Raw genomic sequence first — 9,122 nt, forward strand, 5'->3', positions numbered from 1 at the left:
GGGTTAGATCACCCGTCTTGATCGTATCATAACTCTTAGAGATCATGCTACAAGTTAGATCGAATTGCCAAATCTATTACAACTTCAAATGAAATATTACATGAAACTTAAAGCTAAAACCAAATTAGAGAAGTTAGCTTATTCATGTTTAAGGAAATTAAAATTCATCAAGCTCAAATTTCACTTGTTCACAAGATAAGCTTTAAACATGTTCAAATTTGGATCTTTAATCTTAATAACAAGCCAGCATCAGTCGTTTATAATCCTACCAATATTCCAAACACCCCGAACAAACAATCTAAAGCCCGATCATGAATATGAGCAACACAATTCGTTGTTTTACAAACACAAGAAAGAGAATAACTATGCCGTTTTACGAAACAGCTAGAAATCCATGTTAAGAGCACAAGATTCATAGTCTGCTATTAAATTCCTTGACTGTTTAGTTTAAATGAGATGGCTGGCTGTTCATAAAATTCAGGAAATGCCATCTAAATGTCTAAGAAGCTTGAATTTGGACTTGTATTCATTCATATTTCTGTAGTTTCGGCCATTGGCCGCAGGTACTCTATCAGCTCAAGAGCAACATGAAATTTGGAGCACGAGAGTAAACAAACAAACAAAAATGATAGACATAACAAAAATGATCCTGACACAACTTCGAGTGTATTTCTCTTCGCCAGACTGAAAACTCAATTCTCATGGTACAATGGTTATAGTCCACATGGAACACAAACCTCTAGCAGATTAATAAAACATTAGCCAAGTTGGTGAGCATATATCAAAGTCTAAAGTAACTAGAACACTTTTTAATGTCTCACAAGAATCCCAACTGGCATTTTCATTTTTTTATACACTAACCATAAAAAGGGTGGCCCGGTGCATTACGCGTTCCTACTAAGCGAGGGTCCGGGAAAAGTCCCACCACAAGGGTGTATTGGGAGCAAGTCTTCCCTTGCCAATTTTTTGGCAAGAGGCCGCTCCTAAAACTCGAACCATAAACCACATACTGATCAAATTCTATACTGCACCCATTGCCATTACCTGATCTAATTCTAACGGTTACTTGTTCCTGCCTCTAAATAAAAGAATTAGCAATGGTTTTAATCTAATGGAATTTAATATAGCAAGCAATAGAAAAAAAAAATCGAGTGACTAATGAATCCAATGGCCAGAAACATGCTTAAAACCAATGAACATATCCCATAAATCAATTCCTTCCCTTAAGGAAACCATATTTAAAACCAGGTAGCAAATGAATAGTTCAAAAAAAAAGTTGGAATTTCCAAGACAGAACTATTTACTATAACAAAATTTCGAGAGCATGCAATTTCACTCGTGATAAATTCCATAAATGTAAGAAGAGTATTCACATTTTAGTCTCATCTCTCTAAAAAGATTTATAAAATACAAAAAAATATCCTACCCCATCAACCTCTCTTACAATATCTCAACTCTGGCTCTCCAATCATAATTAATAAACATCATCCTTCTTCTACCCGGACTATTTACTTTCTTTACCCTGTATTTTATGCAACGAAAAACACTTGCTCGAAAGAGACTTGCTCTTCTGTGTTGCACCTCAGTTTCGAACTTGAAGGACTTGCCCAACTTTGAAGCAATGGCAGTACATCAGCAGTATCATGTAGACAGTACCTAGACTTGCTTGGCTTTTGTCCAACTGTGCACGAAAAGATCTCAGGAGCTGAAGAACATGACAAACTTTAAGCTGATTTCCATATGCTTTCAAACATGTCTTCGTCGGATCCGCTACAAGCCTTTGCTGCATATTCATTGGTTAAGTTAGACCTAAGGACTGATAGTGATAGCAAAAACAAAAACCGTAGACAATACCAAATGTCACGGGGCCAGGAGGATTCGATCACTCTAGGGACCCGTGTGTGGCGCTTACTTGTCTTTCCCAAAGTAAGCCAGCCAGGTTAGATCACTCAATTCGGATATGCTGCTGAACTCATAGAGCTTGCCACGGTTAGAGAAGATAATAAGAGCAACTTCAGGATCACAAAGCACATAAAGCTCATAAGCTTCTCCTGCCGTCTTGTTCACCTGGAGCACTGAATTAGGAGACATATCGAAAGAGGAAAAACTTAAGCGAATCTGTCGAAGATACTGAGTGAGTGAGCTTGAGTATGAAAGTTCAACTTCATCTTACTAGGATGATAAATTGGAGCTTTCTCTTGATTCTTTCAAGCACAAATCTGTTTGTTTAGAAACAGAATTGTTAATTGGAATCCCTTGCCTTGTATTGATTTGGAATGAGATATTTATACATGAGATTACAATGTGAATGCTGTAAAATCTAGCTAATTTACAGCTAATATAATTCCTTAATTTGTGGCTGATTTACATTACTAATATTACCATAATTGTCTAACACACCCCCGTAGTCAAAACGGGAGGAGGATGAACGTTGAGACTAGACCGAAAGTCTTCAAAAAGAATCTGAGGAAGACCTTTGGTGAAGATGTCAGCGATTTGGTGCCGAGAAGGTACGTGAAGAACTCTGACCTCCCCTCTTGAAACCTTTTCACGGACGAAGTGTATGTCCATCTCAATGTGTTTTGTCCTCTGATGTTGGACCGGGTTACCGGACAAATAAACAACACTGACATTGTCACAATAAACAAAGGTGGATTTCCGAATCGGTAGATGGAGCTCTAGAAGGAGATTCCGAATCCAACAGGTTTCTGAGACAACATTAGCGACCCCGCGGTATTCCGCTTCAGCACTCGAGTGAGAAAGAGTTGGCTGACGCTTGGCAGACCAGGATATGAGGTTGTCCCCAAGGAATACACAGTACCCAGAAGTAGATCGACGAGTGTCAGGACATCCGCCCCAATCAGCATCAGTATAAGAGACTAATGAATCAAGGGAAGAAGCTGTGAGATGAAGCCCATAATCAAGAGTTCCTTTAACATAGCGGAGAATACGTTTGATGGCGGCCATGTGCTGAGTCCGAGGAGCATGCATGAACAAACAAACCTGATGTACTGCGTATGAAATATCTGGCCGAGTCAGAGTTAAATACTGTAATGCACCGGCGAGACTACGATACTCGGATGGATCATGATAAGGTGAACCAGAGGAGAGACTGAGTTTCTGCTTGGTGTCAACAGGTGTAGTGCAAGAGTTAGAGGAAGAGAGCCCGGCTTTTGTAAGAATCTCATTTGCATACTTCTTCTGAGATAAGAAAAGTGATCCCGGGGTGCGAGTGATGGAGATACCCAAAAAATAATTTAATGGACCTAAATCCTTCATAGCAAACTCAGAGCTCAAGTGTCTGATGATAGTCTCTCGTAAAGCAGGAGAAGAAGCTGTAAGGACTATGTCGTCAACATATAGGAGCAAATAGGCGGTCTCGGTCCCACGATGAAAGACAAAGAGCGAGTGATCAGACTTGCTATGTGAGAAACCCAAAGTTGCAAGAAAAGAGGCAAACCGTTGGTACCACGCCCGAAGAGCTTATTTTAAACCATACAGTGACTTTTGGAGGAGACAAACATGTTCCGCATAGTTGGGATCTCTGAACCCCATTGGCTGATGCATATAAACTGTCTCAGAGAGATTGCCGTGAAGGAAAGCATTCTTAACATCGATTTGGTGGAGACCCCAATTTTTGGATAGAGCAATGCTGAGAACGGCACGGATCGTTGCAGGTTTAACAACTGGACTGAAAGTCTCGCCACAATCTACACCAACTAGTTGATTAGCACCATTGCCAACAAGGCGAGCCTTATAGCGCGCAAAGGAACCATCTGCATTAAATTTGTGCCTGAAAATCCACCAACTACGCAAAATGTTAGCATTAGGAGGACGGGGTACAAGGACCCACGTCTTATTTTCAATAAGAGCTCTATATTCATCGGCCATGGCACTTTTCCAATTTGGGTCTCGTAATGCGAGGGAAGGGTTCAAGGGTAATGGAGAAAGAGTGGAAGCGTTGAGGTTTAATTTATGGATGGGCTTAAAAATTCCTGTTTGGCTTCGGGTGACCATGGGATGGGTGGATATTATTGGGGGGGAAGTAGGCTCGGGGGAGAGGGTGTCATTAGTGGAAGGAGAATGATAGGGGCTAGGCTGTTGGTCCTGTTGTGGAGGCCCAGGCGGACTGAGTGAGTGGGCGGGGCTGGGCTGGTCAATTGGTCCGGGTGGGCTGGGAGGTGGACTGGCGGGCGTGATAGGATGGTGGCATTGGAGAGATGGCGGGTTGGGCTGTGGAGACGCTGATTGGTGTTGGGCCGGATCTGTAGTAGGCTGAGGTGGGATTATATATGGGCCAGCTTGGGTAGAAGATAACGGGCCTGGATTAGGGATAGGGAGAGTGGACGAAATGGCAGTTGGGAAAGGTGAGGATTTAGCAAATGGGAAATGGCTTTCGTCGAATACAACGTGTCGGGAAATAACAATTTTGCGTGTAGAGACGTCATAGCACTTGTAACCGCGGTGGTTGGGTGGAAATCCTAAGAAGACACAAGGAAAAGAACGTGCTTGGAGTTTATTACGAGAAGTGGAAGGAATAAGGGGAAAACATAAACAACCGAAGGTGCGGATATGAGTATAACTAGGATCACGATGATAAAGAATTTTGGTGGGAGAAAGGTTGCCGAGGTTGCGATGAGGTAAGACATTGAGAAGATAGGTAGCATGACCAAGAGCATGTGGCCAAAAATTAGAAGGGACGGAGGCGTGGTGAAGTAAAGTCCGAACAATATCGTTAATGGTTCGAATGGTTCGTTCGGATTTTCCATTTTGAGGAGATGTGTGAGGACAAGAAAAACGAAATTGCATACCATTTAATTTGCAAAAATCATGAAATTGAACATTATTATATTCACCACCATTATCACATTGAAAAGCTTTTATATCGCGTTCAAATTGTGTACGAATGAGAGATCGAAAAGTAAGAAAAGTGGAGAAAACTTGAGATTTTGTAGTAAGTGGAAAAGTCCAAAGGAAATTTGTAAAGTCATCAAGAAATAAAACATAATAACGATAACCGCCGGAACTCACTATAGGAGACGTCCAAACATCACTATGAACAATATCAAAAGGCATGGTTGAAAAATTAGAGGAATCATAGAAAGGCAATTTAATTTGCTTTCCAAACACACATGAAGAACAAACTGAATTATCCAAAGATTTATTGCAAGAAATTAAATTGTTTGTTCTAAGATTATTCAAAATATGAGATCCAGGGTGTCCCAAACGATTGTGCCAAATAGTAGGAGTCAAAGTAGTAAAAGAAAAAGATAAACCAGATGAAGAATCGGCGGTAACTGGGTAAAGATCACCGGTGCTATTACATCTCATAATAAGCATCCCCGTACGCAAATCCTTCACAGAGAAACCAAAAGGATCAAATTCCACAGACACGTTATTATCGACAGTAAATTTTCTAACGGATATAAGGTTTTTAACTAGTTTGGGGGCGTGCAAAATATTGTTCAAGTGCAGGGATTTATTGTTGCTGGCTAAGGACGCATTACCAAGACCGACCATAGGAATACAATTGCCATTTCCAACTACAATATTATGATTTGAGCTCTTATTTAAATAAGAAGTGAGCATACCTCCATCCGCCGTCATATGAGCGGTGGCGCCGGTGTCCATGTGCCACGGGTCCGGTGGCGGAGTGATCGCCAGCGTGTGCATCGCTGCAGCAATGTTGGTGGGAGAGCAGTCCTGGGCCAGATGGGCCTGCTGAGTGGGCCGTGCTCCAAGAATACCCTGCTGAGTTGGGTGGGCTGGTGGAGTCATGAATGGATGGGTCTGTCCATATGAGGGTAAAGTGGGATATGGGCATGGGGCTGAAGCACATGGAAATGGAGAAGCCCATGGTGCTCCAAATCCCCACGACCCATATTGTTGCTGGTATGGTCGAGGAAACCAGCGACCTCCACCACCACGTCCATGCCTTCCACGTCGGCCTCCAGTTCTGCCGCCATGATGAAAGCCGCCGCCGCTGCTCCGATTGAAAGAACCGCCGCCGCCACGAGACTGTTGGGGCCGGAAATTTGCTGCCGGTGGGGGAAAGAGAGGATGGGAGGTGTCGGAGTTCGCGGTGGCCAAGGAAACAGCCGCTGAATTGACGGTGGTCTCTATTTTCTTAGCACGAGCTGATTCCTCAAGTATAATCATTGATCTCGCCTTGTAGAATTGAGGAAGAGTTTCTCCGTGCCGGATTTGGCTTCCAACAGATTCAAAAGCCTCAGTAAGACCGGAAATCAGTTGTAGAACAAGTCTGTCGTTATCAACCGGAGCGCCAACATTATCCAATTGATCCGATAAATTTTTCAGATGTTGACAATAGGATGATGCATCGGGAAAGTTTTCCATGCGAACATTCGAAAATTCCTGCTGCAAATACAGTGCGCGGGAATGCTTGTTATCAACGAACAATTCTTCCAAGCGTTCCCAAGCCTTGGCCGCCGTCAATTCTTTCCCAATAATGGTATTAACTAAGTCCAGTGTTATAGTTTCATATAGCCATTGTAAAACAATTGCATCTATCCGTTTCCAGAGACTAGGATTCTTAGTTTTCGTAACGGAGGAGGAAAATTCCGAGCCGTCATCGGTGGACGGGATGATATAATCAAGAACGAGGTAGGTCTTGGCATGATTTTTAAATAGCTCTGCCCAGGTGTTATATTGGCATGTTTTCTGATCTAATGGTTCTTTAATGATTGAAGAAATATTTGTGAGAGTTAGAGCAGGATGCGTAGGAATTTGGGCAGCCATGATGATTGGCAACTGAAAAACTAGAGGTAGAGAAGAAAGAATATGAAGAAGGTGGCAGGGAAAAGAGAAATCGGCTGGGGTTGAAGAGGAAAAGACCTAAGCTGCTGATACCATGTTAATTGGAATCCCTTGCCTTGTATTGATTTGGAATGAGATATTTATACATGAGATTACAATGTGAATGCTGTAAAATCTAGCTAATTTACAGCTAATATAATTCCTTAATTTGTGGCTGATTTACATTACTAATATTACCATAATTGTCTAACAAGAATATCATGTTTTAATCTTCCCCATACTGTTGAAGAAGAAAGATAATTTTGTATAGGTTCATGACTATCAGATGATCCTTCACAGACGAGATCCGACGATGTTGGTCGAGTTTTGTAGCGAATAACGCCCTCGAAGCACCACAAACCACTGGTCGAGTATGTAACCCTAATCGGAATCAACAGCAGTGATGACATTTCCACCGATGCACGGTTGGGTATGTGACCCCAATCGCAATCGCAATAGCAATCCGTATTGAGATAACAATGCCTTTACGACCTAACGGCGGAGAAGAGCCGCCCCTCAAAACCCCAAATTCATCTTATGCTTATGGGATTATCAAGTCTTGAATTGGCAAGTTGGTAGGAGTATTATCAGATAAGAACAGTCACACGTCAGCTTCATCTGTCAATTTTATAAATTTTTTGTTTTCTTTTTAATTTCTTTTATTTATGGGATAAACTACTAAAACAGACTTAAGTTTTTTTTTTTTTTTTTTTTGACAATTATCAATTTAAACTCCATATACAAAATAAAACCAATATTTGTTTAACGGACACATCATTCGTACTACTCTATTAATTTCTTTCAATCATACGTAGATAGAGAAATTAGAACTTAACATAAAAATATGAACTACGTGTCACATTTTGTTATCGAGATCTAAATTAATACTTTTTTTCACTGTTCGAAACGAAGTCCACCTAGACCGCGCTCGAAATCGAGAATCCGCCACGATTTTTTGTAATTAGTCCCTTTAAGCGTTTTATTGATTCTTAGGCGATTTTCAATCGCTTGGGCTCCGCCTAGGCCGCCTCAGAACCGTCAAGACCGCCTAGGTACTGCCTAAATGACAATGAACAAAAACATTTTTAATTGTGAATTTCTTTTTTCTTTATTATAATTCACATTTAAGTTGTTTTAGGGATATTGTTGTTGAAATGTTGACGTTTGCATAATTTTAAAGATATATGTTACAAATATAATGTTTTTTATATTATTATTTTTAGATAGAATAATACATATTTTAATTGTATTTATATAATAATTTATTGATTAATAAATAAAAAATATAAAAATACAAATCCAATTAATCCCCGATTAATCTTCAAGGCCCCTGTCTATCCGACTAACGACTAGCGTTTTTTACGACTTTGCCTTTTTTAAACGTTAAGTCTATATTAGTGCTATTTTATACGTAGAACCTAAATTGATACCTCAAAACCTTACGTCAAAATGCATTTAAAACTCTTCCTGTAAATTTTCTTTCACTATTATATATATAATAATATAGACTGTTAGTAGTTTAAAACATGGATAAAGACTAAATTTAACACTATGTTTTAAGAGATGTGCAGATTTAGCCTTATGTATGAAGTTGTACAAATTTAACCATAATATTTCCAACTAAGATTAATTTTAGCATTGTGATATCAAAGATTTCAAAAAGACTGATTTGACTATTGTTTAACTATCACATTGGATCTTCCAAACATATTTATTGATAAATTGAAGCAATTTCTTAATTTTTTGTTTGTTTTGTTTGTAATTTTGTTAGTAAAACACTAAATATCTTAGACGATATTTGGAATGTCTAAAGTGACAGTTAACACTAGTCAAACCAGTTTTTTCTAGAGCTAATTACAAATCTAACCCAACTAAATGGGTCCATTTATATATATAATTCACTTTGCTTCTATCTCACCAAATTATACACTTTCATCCACTTTGGACAAGAATACCCTTATTTCAATTCACCTTCTTCCACAGACTCTCAACGTCTTCTTCGACATCCCAAACTGACGAAAAGATGGTAGTTTATAAAGAGAATAGATTATATTTGTTCAATCTTTGAAGAATTAGTGTCTGCGGAAGAGGATGAGGATGGAAATCTCAAAAAATGAGAAAGAAAAAAGAAATCTAACAATTGAACTGCTGCGATATCGCAATTGTGACCAATTCGTCACAAATGCAACAAGAGTTGTCGCATTTGTGATGAAAAACGACAAATTTCGTCACAAATGCGATAAGAGTTGTCGCATTTGTGACGAAATGCGACAAATTTAATCACAAATACGACAACAATGGAGGAA

The sequence above is a fragment of the Euphorbia lathyris genome, chromosome 4 (assembly GCF_963576675.1).
Source record: "Euphorbia lathyris chromosome 4, ddEupLath1.1, whole genome shotgun sequence".
Taxonomy (NCBI): Eukaryota; Viridiplantae; Streptophyta; class Magnoliopsida; order Malpighiales; family Euphorbiaceae; genus Euphorbia; species Euphorbia lathyris.